Source organism: Struthio camelus, chromosome 1 (genome assembly GCF_040807025.1).
Source record: "Struthio camelus isolate bStrCam1 chromosome 1, bStrCam1.hap1, whole genome shotgun sequence".
Taxonomy (NCBI): domain Eukaryota; kingdom Metazoa; phylum Chordata; class Aves; order Struthioniformes; family Struthionidae; genus Struthio; species Struthio camelus.
This window is the reverse complement of record NC_090942.1, coordinates 191,560,265-191,579,326: the sequence shown is the minus strand read 5'-3', so window position 1 is coordinate 191,579,326 and position 19,062 is coordinate 191,560,265. Positions and strand designations below refer to the sequence as shown.

The 19,062-nt window shown below is 36.2% G+C and overlaps 1 protein-coding gene across 8 annotated transcripts in view; it reads right to left on the bottom strand.

Annotated features, from left to right (window-relative positions):
- Positions 1–19,062, bottom strand: part of LRCH1 (leucine rich repeats and calponin homology domain containing 1) — a 142,085-nt gene that overhangs the window by 91,662 nt on the left and 31,361 nt on the right. Inside the window, exons 1-2 of one of the 8 annotated variants that reach the window (XM_068929811.1) lie at positions 6,769–6,837; positions 5,927–5,977 (exon numbers count right to left, since the gene is read on the bottom strand). The exons of 5 other annotated variants lie outside the window; for them this stretch is intronic. The gene's annotated coding sequence lies outside the window, so the exon portion shown is untranslated. Of the gene's footprint in view, positions 1–5,926; positions 5,978–6,768; positions 6,871–19,062 lie in introns of those variants that run through there. 2 more of the 8 variants (XM_068929812.1, XM_068929809.1) reach the window with 2 other exon arrangements.

The window sequence follows — 19,062 nt, the reverse complement described above, 5'->3', positions numbered from 1 at the left end:
AATAGTGCAACATAGTCCATTCCAATTTTCCAAAAACATTGCAAACTAATTCAAGCCTAAAGGACAGGAGAATATGCTTAAAGAAAGAATTTTTAAACTATTTCAGTCTGCTCTTTTTTTTCCCCATCTTTTTCAGTAAAAATAAAACTTCACAAATGTGCTATATTACAGTTCCAGGAACAGCTAAATCTTATCCAGCCAAAAGTAACTGCTGATGTTAACAAAGTGTACAAAGTTCTAACAGAGCCTACATGCTTTCACTTTAGATCACAGTCAGCAGCTGATATACAAGGAGGAAAGCAAGACTATTGTGATATACAGTTTTCAACTCTAAACTTCTGAACTTCTACTGCAGGTCTATTCAGAGTAGAGTAGTGAGTTTATAAGGAAAAAATGTTAACCATGTTATTATTAGTAATACTGTAAATATGTTTATTTACAGACATCTGTGACCTGTCTCAGCTGCTGCTTTGAATGTTTAAGCAAATAATTTGTAGCAAACACTTACAGCTAACCAACCACCAGAGAGAAGGAAAGAAGACAGAAGCTCCCAATACAGCTTAAATTCAGTATAGGCAAAATAAAAACAAAAGAGACATCTGGAATCTTAAGAGTATGTTAGACACGACAAAAGATTAGCTTTATGTTTACACCACCATTTCCACAGTATTTTAAGTTCATTTCTTAAAGTGTACTATATGTATAGCCAAAGTACACCACTTCTAATTCTACACTGAGCAAGCACCTTCCTAAATAAAAACTGTAATCTACTGTTTATTCCCTAAAGAATACAAACTAACATTCCCCCTCTTCCTGGCAGGTGGGGAAAAGTTGTCCAGGTATAGTATCTATTATGACTATTATAACCCAGTAGAATGAATGCAACAAATTATATGAGCTTCAGAATGTGTTCCCTGATGTAAATAGCTTTATTGGGAGTCCCAAAATGAATACGTGTTTTGAGTTACTGTATTGTATCCAAAACACTGAAATTTTATTTTTACAGTAGCGAAATTGAAATGATACCACAAAAGTCTGATAGAAATTATTCTAGAGAGGTTTGAAAATAAAAATTAAGAGACAAAATTAACTTATAAACATTATGAGAAGAGACAGTAGATAAAAATATTGATTTGTCTTATCATTCCAGCTCAGTCTATTCTTATAGTCGAAAAGTTCCTACCTGCAGCATTTCCAGTAAAGTTTTTTTTAAACCACTAAATTAAAAAACGTCGCTGTCCACCATGAACGTTAATTTCAAAAAAGTCGATAGTTAGGACTGCCTCAACATTCCACTTATTTTAAATTGTTCAAGTTGGTAAAAGGGTTTTTTGTGTACATGTATGTATGTGTGCATGTAAGTCTACAGAGGAGCAGATCACTAGCTTTCTGCTTTATTTCACTGGAGCAATAAACGCAAAAGGAGCATTAGCTGAATCTAAGTAGGTATGATAAAGTTACCACAATCTAATTGAAGAGTCTTCAGAAGCTTTTATCTTTCTAAACTAGTCCAGCTTTAATGTTTATTTTGCAAGCTGTAGAGTAACTCTACCCTGATCAAAGGGAAAACTTAAAAGCAGCTGCTCAATTGTACATATATGTGCAGTCCTGTTAAGTCAATAAGGCTGTTTGCATTCTTAAAGTCAAATACTGGTCCACGTTACAATTACACAGTTGAAGATACTAAGCTTCTCATGGCTGTAAAGGCAAAGGGCAGTTTAAATGTTATCAAACGACTTTTTGACACTGAATAACCAGGTGACACAGTGGAAGACAAATTAAAAGGAAAAATAACGCATATAGGGAAAACAATTTAATTTTACATACAAAATGATGAGTTCTAAAGCACAGCAACATAATACCCTCATCTAACAATACAGGATATAAGGGTGGAATCCAAAGTTCCCAGAGAAAAGTATTGACGGAAGATTTGCACACCGTGCAGTATGTTTAATGCTTTATCACACCCCTAAGAGGAGGAATTCAGTAAGCTAAGTTGGAAAAGCTTTTTTTTTCCCTTCTGAACTGTGCATTACTTGAGAGGATGGAGATTTTGAGGTTATAATAGGTTTACAAAAGCAACAACCCAGTGCTCAATATCAATTATAGAAGCAAATAAAAATTCAGAAAAGCAAGCAAGGAAGGAAGCACAAACAAACTAAATAGGAAACAACTATGTCACCATGGAAATCCATGGAGTGTCCTATCTTGAAGCCTGCACGTGGATCTAGTTGTCCCATCACAAAAACAATATTGCAGAACTAAAAAGGTCAGAGAAGACTAAAAATAATAAAAGCCTAGGTACACACTACGGACTACGGAGACATGCTATTGGGCTAAACAACAGTTATTATAAACCGTTCTCTCTCATGAGGATATAAAAAGCTCACAGAAAGGGTATGAGTTACAGTCTGCTAAAATCTGGGGTAATGGTTTTGTTAAAACTGTCAAATGACAGCAGTATATTATGATTATTGACTAAACGTCACTTATTTACCATTCTCCCTTGGCTGCACAGCAATGGAAAGTGAGCCTACTACTTGGCATTTCATTGCAATCATATCTTTACCATTTCACTATGTTATATAACTTCAGTAAACTTGGTATCCAGTCTTACTTAATTAAATGTCAATTAAAATGGTCTTAAGGTTCAAGGAAATATTTAACATGTCTTGATACACTTCCTTAAGGCCTTTATCACAGTAAGCTTTTGCTCTGTAGGTATGACAGCTTCATATTTTAAGACGACACAGATAAACGAAAAGAAATAGGACTTGTGATGGAAAATGGTTGCTACCACTTTGTCAATGTAATGATAGTTTTTGCTTGAATGGAACATATACTGTCTCCTAGGCACAGTTTTGAAAAAGAGCTGTTTCTTTTCCCAGCAATATATCCACATTTAAAGAGATAATAAACACTACCGTTTTGGGGAGCGCTAGTATTAAGGAGAGCTGCATCCCCATATATAACAATTGTTAGCTTTGTATGAATAACTAATATATCTGTGTTACATAAAGAACAAAATCATCTCTTCTGTGAAAAGTTCTTAAATCTACACATAGCAAATGAGTAATGTGGGAAAATTCACGAGCATATTTCTCCAGCAGACCTCATTAAACTCTGTATATGCTATGCTTTGCATTAAAAAACATAACGTAGTCTTCCATTCAGAATGCGATGAAGTTATGCAATGCTCTTTACTAACAGACAAATCGAACAATACCTAAAAAATGAAACATGGCCCACCGATGTCTCTTCACAAAGCTGGCAGATCCCAGTCAGAATTGTTTTCCCAGCAGATAATACGTGCCAGGCAACACAAAATGCTAAATGCTAAATGAGACACCTTTCATACAGGACTTCTAACCAGAACATCTGACAACATATTAAATCATCTACTAGAATTCCCATCTCCGTGCGACTCTAGCATAGGACTGCAGTTAAGGCAAAAAAGTAGCTACATGGTCTGAGCCTCCCTGGCTGAGCTATTAAGTATTTTCTTCACAATTCTCCTTACATTTTCTGTAAAATAATCCAGCAGTTGTACCTATGAAGATGAACCCACACTGAGCACTTCAGGGGACATCGGTTTTCAAACACAACGCTGATAGTGAACTTAGCAGATGAAATCTCAGCTCTTGTGAAGACAGAAGTGCATTGACTTCATTGTATCTGTGACTTGACTCATAATAACTGTATTTCACTGCGATCATTTTAATAGACATTCACTACTCTGCAGACAGAGAGCTCAAGTATAATGATTGCCATTTGCTTCTTCCTTTGGCTTGAACATTATAATTTAGTCACATGGTGCTCTGCTCTCTGAGGGAATCATGACCTAGATAGGTAGAACAAATTGGTTTGACAGAAGATTACTTGCTTGGTAACCTTGGGCAAAGTCAATCCCCTGCAGCACTTTTTTTTTTTTTTTTTAATGACAAGTGACAAAACCCACAAATCTTACAATAGCCATACAAACACAGGTACGTTTTTGTAATGCCCTTTGACGGAAAAAGCTTGGTAATAATTCAAAGCATTGGAATCAGAAATAGCATTTTCAGCAAGGCCAGCTACTGTCAAGGCAGGAAATTATTTAAATTTAATTTTTTGCCAAATTCATTGGGAAGTAAAATGTTGTTTACCATAGATCTATAATACTTACTAAAAATATGACTTTATTGCAGACTGACAGAAGAAACTGCTTAGTAGAGTAAAACTAAGGCTACCTGGCGCACAATCTGATCAATCTGGAAAAAATAACTCTAAACCAGATATCTGGTGTTCTCCAACACATGTAAAAAGAAAGTGTATCACATATAAAGTCAACAGGAATAACATTTTGTATAGAAATAAGGAAATTACAGCTTCAGGTGAAATATGACCTTTTCAAACCCACTTAAAAACGTGAAATTCTGTCTTTGTTTAAAATTATACCACATCTATCACCTCTATATGCTGTATAAAAATCACAGAATAATTTAGGTTGGAAAAGATCTCTAGAAGTTACCAGGTCCAACCTCCTGCTCAAAACAAGCCCAACTATATTAGGCTGTGCAGCGCCTGAGCAAAGGCATTTTGAATATCTCCAAAGATCAAGATACAGCAACCTCTCTAGGAAACCCATTTGAAAGACTGACTGCCCTCAGAGTGAAATTTTTTCCTCATATTTAGTTGGAAATTACCTTGTTGCAACTTGTGCTCATTGCCTCTTGCCCCCACACTGTGCACCTCTGAGAAAAGTATGACTCAGTCCTCTTTGTATACTGCCACTAAGTAGATCTAGAAAGCAATACGATCCCACCCCAGTTGTCTCTTGTGAAGCCTGCAGAAACCCAGTTCTCTCACCTTCTCCTCATACATCATGGACTCAAGCCCCCTAACCATCACAGCTGCCTTCTTCCAGCATGTCAATATCTTTTTTACACTTAGCAAAACCGAACACAGTACTCCAAAAGCAAACGTCAAACACAGGGTACTTCCCTCATCCAACCTAAAATTTAGTTCTAGTTCACTGCACGGAGATACAGCCTTAAACAACTTCAGCAAAAGCATGAAAGAATGTAAACCAAATAAACCTACAGGTTATAAACATCTTGCCTCAGAAGAATGGAAAATCCACTAAAAATAGATCCATGTATTAACTTAATTTTTTTAAACAGTTTTATTTATTCAAGTGTCTTGACAACATAACAGGTTTGAAAGTTTCTGAAAATATTAAAGTTCAGATTGTTAAACAGGTAGGCACCTAACTTACTGATTTTACTCAGTGCCCAAACATATTTGAAGATCCAGGCTAAGGCGGTTTAGGAGAACAAGTTCCACTTTCAGTGACTTTAAAGCCTAAGGTTACTGAAAAAGAAAATACGGTGCTTTGAAAAAGTCTACCTACATGCACAACCAATTACTGTATGAATCAGTCAGATTGGTTCTCAAATCACTGTAATCTGTATTCAGCTCAACATTTATGTATACTTTGCATTTTAAGGCACAAGAGGGGACATACGAGTAGATTATGTCAGCAACTCATTCCCAAGCTACATCACAGAAAGAAGGAAAAAAGTTGTGCTGAGTTAAGAGGTCCTCATATCAACCAGTCATAAAAGCATTTATGAAGGAGTAAACTGGATTAAACTGCTATCTTAATATAGTCAGAACCACCCTCAAATTTTTACACTGTTGATAAACTAGATTAAAACAAACAAATCACACACACAGGAGAACAAACATGCACTCTTCACTAACACTTTGCAATATAGTACCTTAAATGGCAACATATTTAACACACCAAGAAAGAAGATCTCAAAACAGAACTGCAGATGAAGATATTTCCTAACTTTGCAGCGGATAAAACTAACAGCATGGTTCAATTACCACAGCTATAACTGGCCTCCAACAGCTATATTTTACAAAAGAGTTTCCTTACCTTGTCCATAATGCTTTACACAGTCAACATTTTCTGCTGAAAATGGAAGTGCTGTAGAGTTAAAATACAAGATATACACAAGGGAGTATTAAGGATATAGGTAGGGTGATTAGAACTTTTTAGGGTTAGTTATAAAATGTGTTTAGATATTTGTAGGTGTTTATTAACTTGTTGTAAGTGACTAGTACTCTGGTTTATCTGTTGCATTGCTGATACTAATCCTGAACATATAGTTCACTGATTGCTGGTTAATTACAACACATTAATATATTAATAAACTGCTTTTGATCCTGATTCAGTTTCAGCCACATGAACTGAGCAGTTTTTCCCTGCAAAAATCATTAATATAAGTTGATGAATGCATCACTTCACATTCATTTCTAGAACTCCTTAGCAGTTGTACAATGATAACAGAAAACAAACACGCTCATTTGTGAAAACATATAAATGGAACATTTCCTTGGATAAGACTCAGTAAGCAATTGCATCCAGTTAATTCAGAACATACACCTTTTAACATGATTTAGACTGAGAGCGCAACCCTCAAGAGGCATTCACTACCTTTATAAACTCTCTAAATTCCTCCCTCTCTGATCAAATTCAAAGTGGGACTCTCTATCAGCAAGTCTTTTAAAATCTTATGCCAGCCTACTTCCATGCTATCTGCCATTATATCCAGCACAACCAGAAATCCCACACATACGCATTTTAATTAAAAGTAGATCTAAAAGAAAGGAAAAGGTATGTTTAAATTAGACAGACAAAAGTCATAACTTTGCTTAACACTGCAGAATAACAGCTCAAAGATACAAAGAAACATGCAAGATTAATAAGTCTCGTACCTTAAAAAGTTAGTTCCAACCTGATTTTATAGTAGGATGCTTTCAGGTCTGTTCTGCACTTCTGAGTAAGGTTAAAAAACGAAAATGACCTTTGAGGGCAGTAAATGCAAGGTCAGCCTCAGGTTGAGATATAGGTCTTGCCTCAGCAACTTTACACTACACCTCAGTAAACCTGAAATATTTTGTCTTTGCTGTGTTTTGCCACAACTGCCCATGCACAGTTACCGTGATTTAAAAAAAAAAAAAAAAAAATTCTCCTACTGTCAGGTTTTTTTTCAGTCGTGAAAACAAAGCCTAGCCTATGCCAGATGACTTCAGGTGTCCTGAATCAAAATTTCTCTTCATTGAAAAACTTCTTTACTATATACATAATGCCAGAAGAGAATTAAGCATGAAAAGCTTTCAACTGTGCAGAAAAACGGTATTTGGTCCCTAACAATATCTTTACCAATTAGGACTTACAGCCTTCATAAATGGAAACACGGCTATGTGAGTAAGAAAGACTTGCACCATCCACACCTCCCAAATCGCACAAGTCTGGCTCCTACACTCACCTATCTCTGAAGTGTCTGGCAAGAAGAAATATATTTCAGAAGGATACCAAAATTATAAATGTGGAAAAAAATTGTAGCACTCACACATAAAAAAAACAATACATCATCTAAAGCAAGAGATAGCAGGTGATAATGTTGCTATTACAGCACCCATCAATATTCTCTATGCTTTGTTTTTGCTTGTAAGACGGATTGCACTGTGCAAAGAAGAACAACAAATAAGCCCAGGCTTCTTACAGCTTCGTCTCTTGCGGTTCAACTATAACACTCAAACCCTTCTCTCCTTCATATTCCATCGCCACAGTACCTTTGATACTGACAATTTTCTCTAATCTCAGACATTCAAAAGCCATGCTCCTTCAACATGAAGTTCTAATTTCTCTGTAACAAAAATTTTAAATGCATGAAACACGAATAACAGCCCAATTCCCTTCTGAATTACAAGCTCAGCTGTTTCAAAATCCTTTCAGAAGAGGAGGAAAACAAACAAAGAAAGCAATATCTAAATTTCTAGCATGAAGACTAAACAGGGAAAAATGAAACCATTCACGGCACACATTTCTGTCTGTTACGTCAGAAGGAAGGAGGCATTTCCAAGTTTCATATCAGGCTGGTTAGCGTAAAGAAATAAAAAAAACACTAAGCAGCTACTGTAAGCTATTAAGAGTTCAGAAATTAGGATTTTGTACTAATTCCTGGAGTAAGCAATTAGTTGAAAGAAAACAAGGAAAGTAGCTAATCCCGCACAAGAAGTGCATTATTTAATTTGACAACCTATTATCCCTTTGCAAATCTGTAAAACGGATATCAATTCTAGGTATATAATCCATTAGAACCTATATATGCTGTATATATACATAAAAAACTATTTTATAATGTTTTAAATCTTGGAGTCTGGAAGAATAACACTTGCCTAGCTGAAAATCTTGACCATTTTCCAACTCTCTCCAAGTAGTACAACTGGTTCCCTGCAAAGTTTATCTGAATATAAACCAACCAGCCTCAGTGCCACTTATAAAAAAATCATTCCTTCATGTTCTAATAGAATCTTACTACAAACATATTTAAGGTATTGGTATTCCAGGATTCGAGTGAGGTAAAAGGAGGAGAAGTTGATGAAAGTCATGATTTAGTCCCTTTGTATTTGACCTCATTGCACGTATAGGATTCTCATTTCCTGAGGAATGTAATTAAGTTGTGGAATTCTTGTACCACAGCAGAATAACTTAAGTTAACAGAACTGTAAACAAAACTGAATAAATAATGGAAAAAAGGTCTTTATAGTACTGCAAAGATTCATGAGTGTTTTTGAAAATACATTAAAAATAGCTGCCTACCAAATACCAAGCAGGAATCAAATTCGGTAGTGAATCGGATTTCCAGCTTTGGAAGTGACGAGACAAATTGTATTTGTCAGTTGAAGAGGATACAGATTCCGTGGGGGGGGGAAAAAAAAAACCCAAAGCAGAAACAAAATCCCTAGGATTTACTACACAAGGAGCTATTAACAATCATAATACATTCCAACACAGTCCTGTGGACTGAGACCTCACTTAAAGAAGTCCAGCTTGTTCATGACTTTAAAAAATGTGTCTCTAAAATATGAGACGATCTGTACTCATTCAAAAAATTACACATTTTGCAATTCCTGCAAAGTATCTTTTTTAATCCCCTCGTTAGAGAGAAACGTCACAAAGAATCTGTGGTACACTGTAGAAATGTGCTATTTACATATCATAGAAGGATCAAGCCAGTAGTTTCCTATGGACTGGGGATGAATTTTATTTCTATGCAAAAAATGGTTATGCTTATGCTTTTTTTTTTTAATTCTGGGGCACACTAAAGCAAAAAATCAAAACTATATTCTAGCAAAAAAATTTTTTGACAAATTCTAAGACTGAAATTCCAACTGGGCCGACAGACTTCGATTTTGCTAAGTAAAAAATGATAACACGGTAACAACATGACTATTCCAGAACATGGACAATATCATACAAAGAATAGCTGTTTCAGCAAAGCCAGCCACTTATTCATCAAAATTTGAACTATTTTCTGACTATATTTGAACAAGCCACGCCACACACGCTTTTTTTTTTTTTTTTTTTTTTTTTTTTAAAAAGAGCCCAGTAGGGTTACTCATTCTATTACTAACTGTCTGTGCTAACTATTCAATACAGAAACTATACTTAAGCTGTTAAATATATAATATACATAATAAAAATGCAATATATGCAACATACCCCATACAAAATGCCAATATGGAACTTAAATCGTCAAATTCCTAGCATTTTGCAATTATCTCTGCAAACATAATATTCAGTCAGTAAGGTATATCTAGAAAAAACATCTTAGCTACATAAACTGACTTGCTTCTTTATACTAGTTCATACACACTACATCCATAATTTAGCTGCATTAAGTTTTTCAGTAATCACATAGTACAAGCAACATATTTAACTCAGAGGATACACAAACTTTTGCGTGCCATGTTTGCTTTTTATGGACTCCTAAGCTTTTTTACATCTAATAAAATATCACAAATTACATTTATAAATAGGCTTTTTTCTGTTTCACGGTTACAAAAAACTTTGGAAGCTCTGACTGGGCCTCAAATTTAAAGCAGCATAAATCCTGGTATTGCAATGCTCCAGACTTCAGAAAAAAATCTCTCCAAAAATCAGAGCAGACAGAACAGAATATTTGTTGCCTTCCCCTTTATTCCTGCTTCCAATATTTATCACACTGGCAAGAGATTCTACTATGGAATCGATACAGTTATAACTATTTTGACAATGAACCAGATGGCTGAATTGTGAATGGCAGGTATCCAGTAGCACATGAAAAAATAACCTGTTATTTTCAAACATATGCGTGCTTATGAACATACAAGCATAATTTGAGTCTCCCCACTTAACTGCAATATTGTATGACTCCAGCATTTCTTTCTCCATCTCAGGAAGAGCATTAACTGGAGAAAATTCAGTTTTGGAAAACTTCCAGCCCTCACCTCACAAGCAGCACAACAACATAATGAATGAAAACAATGTTTTCCTTTGAAGCAGCAGCACACGTGGTGCTACATTATTCTGTTTTTCTTGGCTGCAATTCCAACAAACCACCAAAAAAGAAAATTATTACCTACTATCTGGAAAAAGATGGTTAAATGGAACATCCTAAACATCTGCAGTTTTGAAACCACCAGAGAACATGCAGCAGAATGTAAAAGCATTATGAAAAAAATCATTTCATTATGAACTAATATAAATAATTTCCCTCAAGCAAATTAATTTAGTTGCAATCTCAACTCATTCTCAAACTGAGGAAAAAGCAAACAAACAAAAAGCCCTAGACCTCTAACTTTCTTCCAGTAACACAAAGAAAGAAGAACTAGCTAAATATTATCTCTGGAAGTGCAAAGGCAAGAAGAGAAAGAATATCTTGCATATTTTTGTGCAAAAATATTACACCAAATCCACAAATGCCTTACAACTGCAGCTCTGAAAAATTGAGATACGATAGAGAGAAGCTAAAAACAAACACACGCCCAGCACAACAATATGCACAGCGAACTAACGGTCTTCTTTGAACTGGCTCCAGAAGTCCCTTCTAGAGCTCTTGCAAGGGAGCTAACTGAAGAACAGGATGGACAATTTGTGGGTCAGCCTGGAAAGTAAAACCCTCTCCACTAAAAAAATCCAAGATCAAAAAATTAAAGAATTAAAATAGCTAACCACCACAGATTTTCTGCAGATGTAGACTGAAGATTTAGTGACCCTTGCCTGTTTTCTCCTTCCAGAACTACCTACTCAAAACACTTTTCCAAAACCTATGTTTTGGTTTCTCTGATAAGAAATGTAACTACTAGACATACGACAGCTCTATAATACATACTGGTTTAAAGCAAATGGTCAAGCACAATTTTGTACACTGCTCTTAATATTTCAAAACTTCTTAAAAGCTGTGCTTGCATCAGTCTCTTCTTTCAAAGCACACCATATTCAGGATGGTTTAGTTAGATTCAGTTATCACAAACCAAGGACTAGATTTATGTTCTCATAAGACTTCTATGAATCTCCCGTTCTTTTTAGCAAAAACAGTTTTATTTAAACTGAAGAGTCACAATTTTAACCCTTCTAAAACGAAACTTGTCCTTGTTAAGTAAACTAGATCCACTAATCCGTAAAATATGTATACACTTAATTGTCAAAATAGCAAGCATAAATGCAATAAAAACTAAAATAGAATTTTATTTTTCTATTTTTCCTTTAAAGCAATTGCTATTTTAAACTTACTGAATCAATAAGAGGAAAAGAGTCCTGGAAGTATCTTTCTACAGGCAATGTGGATTCACTTTACCTGGCTGAACTGAAAAATTGAACACCGTCTTTGGAATAAGATGAGCTTCACCTTGTTATTATGGATTGAGGTCTAAGGACTGCTTTACACCTAGAGAATGCTACAAAAGGGGGGCCAGTACTGGCCAGAAATGAGATCAAACCTCAAGCCTTATGAGATCAATGAGACTTAAGTGACAGTTACATGAAGAGGAACTTAAGACAAAAAAACGATGGCAAGACTGAAACCCAAACTGCATGCTCAAGAACTGTAGTATTCCTGCGTAAACTACAGGAAGACTAAATTGCACTCTGAGGCAAAAGCATGCTATGGAAGTGCATCCTTTTGGAAACTGATGCCAAGCATAAGGGAAAAAGAACAGCTAGTATTCTCCATTGTCCATATTGTGACCATGTGAGAACCCAGTCAAAAGTAAAGTTCATTTTTTGTGAAGATTTTTCCTAAATACGGCAACAAGTGTCAGCTTGACCTAAAGGTTCTTTTTTCCTTATTGTCTTTTTGACCCTCTTTTCTTCAGCGGACTGGCTGGATGGCAGTCATTTCCAGCGTAACTAAACCACCACAATTTGTCTTCCACTGTTCTTTTCCTAATCTAAGTGTTATGCTTCTGCGTGCCTATAAAAAACACTGCATCCATTGTGTTATCACTGCTCCTATGGCTTATATATTTGGTCTTTAACATCTAAGAACTGTGCATCTTTTACCACTAGTAAGTTTTCGTGCTCTTTATAAAGCAAGTTAGAAGAAAGTGACTGAACCTTTCAACCTAACAACTTCAAATGGTCCAGCTGTCACACAGTAAAAATATTGTAACAGTAAAAATATTAGGTTGATTTTTTTTTTTTAATCTGCAGTCTTACACAGACTCTTTTGAACTCATTACTGGCACTGGCTGACACACAGTTTATTCATCATGCAGGAATCAGGACAGAATGCAATGCAAGCCTAGGTAAATTGCCATGCCCGTAGCTGGTAAAAAGTGAACAGTGAAGCTAGGTCTCCTATAGAACTGCAGAAACACTCTGCTAATTTCAACCTCCTTGATACTCACAAGATTTTTTTTGTTTTTGTTTTGATAAAACTCTTAAAATTGCTTCAAGACTACAGAAGGATCCTCCCACAGATACGCAAACAGCACACAACCATTAATCAGGTTGTGTCTGGAACCAAGAGAGGTTCCAAACAAATTCTTTGAAAGTCTTTGCTTTGAGTTGCAAGCAGCAAATTATTGTAAAACTTGCCATCCCCTGTGAAAGGGAGTTGCTTTAAGTTAACGAGGTGCAAGGAAGAGGCTATATAGATCCTGGCAGTCCCATAGTTCTTCTATGTTTATAGATCATGTGTAGGCTCTATGCCAAATTCATAACAAACTGAATGTTTTAGGTCTTAACTCGAGCTGGTAACGCTCATATTTCTTGCAGTATTATTTTGCAACGTTCCATCACTTTGTTTCTAAGGAGTCTCTAAAATGAGAGAAAGCACCCTGATGCCATATATATTATCCAATTAGGGTATACAATAAAGATATTCCTTAAAGGATCTGGAGAGGACATATGTGAGCTAACCTCCCTTCCTTACTGCATGATGACCCAACACCGAGTCAACAAAGAGTAAGTAAATAGCAAAATAGAGCAGGAGAGCATTATATTATAAGCTAGAGAAGGAGCAGATCACCCAGAATAACATTTATTCTAAGAACACTGGTTTTCATAAAGCTAATGTAAAACAAACCATCTGAACTTAGACAAAAATGACGTTACAGAAGCTCTCCACTTTAGCCATTGTCTTCACTAACAAAAGTAATCATGACCTTAATTCACTAAGTAAGCTTTATCAAAATAAAACCTGAACATAATAAGCACCACAACCATGTGAAATTCACAGGACACTTCTAATCATATCCTGCATTCTGGGGGCAGCTTCTAATTACTTACAGAGAAAGTAACTTCTGATATTTTCATAAAAGTTTACAATGAAAATTACATATTTCATACGTAAGCATATGAAATGATCATTGCTATTTCCTCCTCAGAGGAAACTCACTTCCAGGGATGCCCCTGAAGAATCCAACTATTTAATAGCTAACCATAAAAAACTCGTATCTAATTACATCTTGTGGATTTTCTGTCTACTGAGATACGTGGTGCTTCATTAATCAGCTCTATGACAGCTTGATCCCTTTTGGAAGGCCGAATTCATCATTTGGCTTCTTTATGGTGAGCAGACAACGGAACTGGGATCGTAAGAAGGATAAGCATACCTAAGAGAAAACTCGTCCCCTGCAGTTCTCAATAGAAAGCAAACAGTATATTAACAGCACTTCTGGAAATGATTGGGAAATAAGGGCTAGGAACTGGAAGAAAGCTGGAAATGATTGGGAAATAAGGGCTAGGAACTGGAAGAAAGCAGGATCTTGAGACAGATTTCTTATCTAACCCCTGTTTACACATTTACCTGGGTTTGTGTTATGCTGTTTTGCAACGGTCTATCATGCTCCCATCTAAAAATCACTCAGTGCCTCTCCCCCAACACTTTCTTCTTTGCATTAAGTAATTCTAAGGCCAAACAGAGGATTACTTAAAAACAAACAAACAAAAAAAACCCACAGGAACACTTAGCTGTTATTTGTAGAAGATATTGTGTACACCTAAATCAGTAACAGTCTTTATTCTAGGTTGTTGAGAGTGAGTTGTTGGACTCTGTGAGCACTAAAATCCAAAAGTGAAAGTGGCCTAATTTTCAGAGGTGCTAATCACCCAGAGGTCCTATCAACTTCCAACAGTCAAGGGTGTTAACCTTTTCCTGAATACCAGGCCTCCAATAGGGGAAAGTTTATTCTGCGCTCCACTTAGGGAGCGATCCTGATACAGGACAACTTGCCTTGAGAACAGGATCAAGCACTAAAGGAGAAGCCAGCCTCTCACAGATGACTAAAAACTAAAGAAGCAAAAACTTATTCTTAAGGGTAGCCAAATATGGTAGACAGAGGGACCCACAGGATTCCTCCCCTCCTTGTCTGGTCAGTGTGAGCAGCTGTTCCCTAACGCCATTTCCAAGTCCCACCACTAGCAAGGCTGAGCAATAATTCTAAATAGACAAACACACACACACATACTCTCTGTAGAGTTAGAGCTCATGACAGACAGATTAATACAGAGAAAAGTAACATGGAAGACAACACAGAAACAGAGACAGCACATCCTGTTTCTAAGGATCCATGTTCAGAGAAAAAGAAATGCCTTCACTAATCTCTGGTATCCACCTCCCAGACCTCTGCTCCCTCTACTGTCTAGCTCCTCCCAGACCCTCAGCCTACTTGTTGGCTTATCCAGCTTGAAGTTTGCTCGCAGAGCACATGTGTGCTAGACAGACATTCACACAGACAGATAGTGAGAAAGTCAGTTCGATAAGACTGGATAGGCTGTGGTGATCAGGCATAGAGCTTCACAAGAAAAGCGTACTGACCAGCTGCCTGCTTAAATGCAACTGGCCACTTTTATGCCCCTCTTTTTTGCCCATACTTGTTCCTCCTTAATTCACTTCCACCTTTCTCTTCTGCACCATTGGTCCTTGCCCTAAACTTCCAAGAACAGGTCCTGTACGGTCCCAAAATTCTTTTTTTCAGGCCTCTAAATTCCACCTCTTAGGCACCCCATAAAACATCCTATGCCTCCCTTTGTTCAATAGCCCTCTTAGTTTGCCAGACATTTCAGACAGTTTCTTCTGGTGAATCACCTCAGGTGATTTTTGCAACAGGGATAATGGTTTAATTGTTCACCTTTGCTGGTTTTAGTAGTAGCTGAGTCAGACAGATTAGTTTCCCACCTTGTCATTGTCCCTCTATTTCTATCTGAGTAGCCATTAGCTATACATCCTTACACATACGATCTCAACAAATAGCAAGGTTTTGAGATAACTTAGTTATTATTTCACTGACTTCTTCAGTATTTTTATTGTATTACTATAAGTTTTAATTGTTATTAAAAAGCACTTAAGCATGATGAAATACATTTTGGTATACTGAACTCATTAAAAATAAAAAATAAAAGATGAGTTAAAAAAATTTCACAACAGCTTAAAGCAGCTGCAAATTATATTGAACTGATACTGAACTGCTGTTAGGAGATAAAGTGGAAATGCTACTCGTTCCTACTATATTACAATCCTCCTTTTCCCCACTGCTAGTTGCAACCTTTCTTCCGTCTTCCCCTACTCATTCCAGCACTTGTTCTTGTATCTTGCTGACACATTTTCACGGGTCTTGAGATATCAATGTACCTTCCCTTATCCTACTTGTCCTCATTATACCTCTACCAGGTAAAAATGACTATTGTGTCTATTATACAGATAGGGTTTGGAGGCACAGGGACTGCCTGACTGGCCAAAGCTCAGATGAGAAGTCTGTGACAGAAAGAGGAACCTAAGATGGTATCCTTAGCGTCCCATGCTAATGCCATAATTACGGGACCTTTCCTCCTTACTCTACAGAAGTGTACAACTAGTAAATAGCTCTTGAATATCTCTCCCCCTCTCTCGTGCACATCAAGCATCACAACACCACAGCATCACAGTTACAACACTATGACTAAGAGAGAGCTGAAAAGGAAACGGATATCTATTCTCTACTTCATTGTTACAAAGCCTTTTTCAAAAAGTATTTTAACTGAAACAGATATTTCTCTTAAATTACATCAACTAAAACAAAGTCAGGTTCTCTAAGGAGTTTTTGTCTGCCCTGATTTTTATGGAATTTCTGCAGAGCTTCTGGCAGGTGCTACTGTTCTCTAATATAATTAATGAAAAAGCTGCTTTGTGAAGAAAAGACAGCTCTTCTCAGGCCAAGATTCAACTGGCACTATTTATTTTTCATAAAATCCTTGAGTATTTAAAAAGTCCAGGACAGATATACTTTTCTTGGCACTCAGTGGCAAACACAAGACTGACTCTAAAGTGGAATTTTGTGTTTTTATTCCACCAAAAGTACTTTCAGTTAATTTTTCTGAGCTACCAAACACTTAATTTGTTGCTGCAAGTGCAGGAGGAATTATGTATCCATACTTAATAAGTACTGCATGCCAGCAAAGCCAGACTAATAGGGCAAAGCCCGATTTGTATGTCTTATCCAATGTCTGTTCTAAGATGACATCTTATTTTCCTAAGGGAGAATTATCAGGCAGAGGCTGTAAAAGGAATTTGGGGGGGGGGAGGGGGGCACAAAGGGAGAGAGGGAAGGGAAGTGCACAGCAGTACTACTGAAAGTGGCTGGGGGGAGGAGGGGGGGGGCCGAGAAATTCCCTTTACCAGACACAGACTGTTCTAAACACAAGGATAGGAAGCCAGCTTTTGTCTGCACAATCCACGCACAGTTTATTTTTGTTTTGCTGCAGACTGAAGAGTTCCACTGCCCAGTACTTACTACACGCAAAAGTAAAATCTCACATTCTGAGAATACATCTACATTGGTTAAGGTCAGATTCCTAGTTTTTATTGGTAGAAACCCATTAAGAACTGTAAGAGTGCAGATCATAAACTAGTGCCAATACAGATACTTTCACAGTGTCTAATCATACACAAAGTTAGGAAATAAACAGCAACATTCTTGCTTAGCTTTCACTGTTACTTCCAACAGAGAATTTGCACATCACTTTCTAAGTGTAAATAAGGCTAAAAAGTTTAAAATGATTATATTTATTATTTCTTTTAGAATTAAAAAAGTGATTCTTCATTGCTTTATTTACAAAGGCTAGACAATGCTTTAATTAGTCAAAATGTTTTTTTTCTCTGATATCCTGGTACATTCTTAAATAGCATCCATATCCAATAAAAAAAAAAAAAAAGGGCCTAGTTCTACTGAGAATCTTGATTTTACATTCAATTATAATGTGAAAACTAGCTTATTTTAGCCTTGGCTATCAACATCATCCGGAAACTGTTTCTATATAGTGGTTAGTTTATGCATCATGGCCAACCACAGGATACTAATTTTTTATGTTGCTTGAAGGTTTTGTTGGCTTTTTTAATGTAGAACCTTTTTTTTTGCTTTCTCTTCCCCTAGTCGTCCCATCTTCATTGACATTCATTTCATATGCAACACTGCAAAAAAAACCCATAAGCAGTACCACAGCTAGGAACCTCAACATAACTTTTAAAAACCTACCACTAACGTCAGGCAGAGATATAAAACTTTCTTTCCTTCCTTTTGTTCTAAAACCTTGCAAACTAAGCATCTCAACCACAAAGACACAGAATTCCCCAGAAGCCAGGATGAAAACAAACAAGGATTCTGCACTTGTGTTTCCAATTCCCAAACACAGAAAGGCCAGGAAAAAATTCTGATCACGTGTAACAAGTATATACAACTCTAAATTTACACAGAATGATTTTAAACTTAAATATAAATGACATATTTGAATAAAGTACCTTGTCTGAGAATTTAAAACATTCAAAGAGTATAAATTTACCCAGACCAGTAAAGATGCAAGCAAAGATACTGTGGTACCAAAATACTACTTTCTTTATACAGTAAAATGAAATCACTTTTACATAAACAAAGATGTCTAGTAACATAAAATCATTATATATTGTTGATGAATAATCTACTTCTATATGCTTTATTAGTATCACCACCCATAAATTCAATTTCTTATATAGTTTTGAGATCAATCATATTTATTTAGCTTAGCCTCCTCAAAAATTAAGACATTAAAAGTCCCAGTTTACTACTCAACTTATGGAACAATGACCACAAATTCACTGCTGACAAGATGCGTGAACTTTTAGCTATTTAAAACCTGGGAGAAATCAAAGGAACAAACTCCTCAGAGGACTAAAGAATGTCATACTATTTGGCACGGTAGCAACATGTTCCTATGTTCCACCTGAAAATTTCAGTGACAAAGGAAATGTGGAACCTTTCCATCTTAACACGGCAAAGCAAAGAGCACACAGCACACAGCAAAGAGCACCCATCAGTCACCATGCCCTGCTACGGTAAATTTCTCTACTGAATTTCCATATTTAAATATGTTATTTTACTGGGGAAAAAGAAGAGAAAAATAGAGTGAGTATATTAAATAAAGTATTTTAATATAAAATGCATTAGCAACCAAAAAACATACTCCATAGGTGAGAAAGCAAACTAACTACAACACTAACGAGTTAGTGGTGTTATCAACACAAAGCCAATACGACTGCATACATATTTAGATTAACTGAGGCGATGCCGGGAAGATTTTAATGTACTTAGAATACAGAAAGTCAAGTAGATAGTAAAAACCCTAAAAAACCTTCTTTAAGCCTGAGGCCATCATCTAGGATATTCTCCTAGAACTTACTCCAGATAATCATTCTGACAAGCACTCTGAGTAATAAAATAAACTGAAAT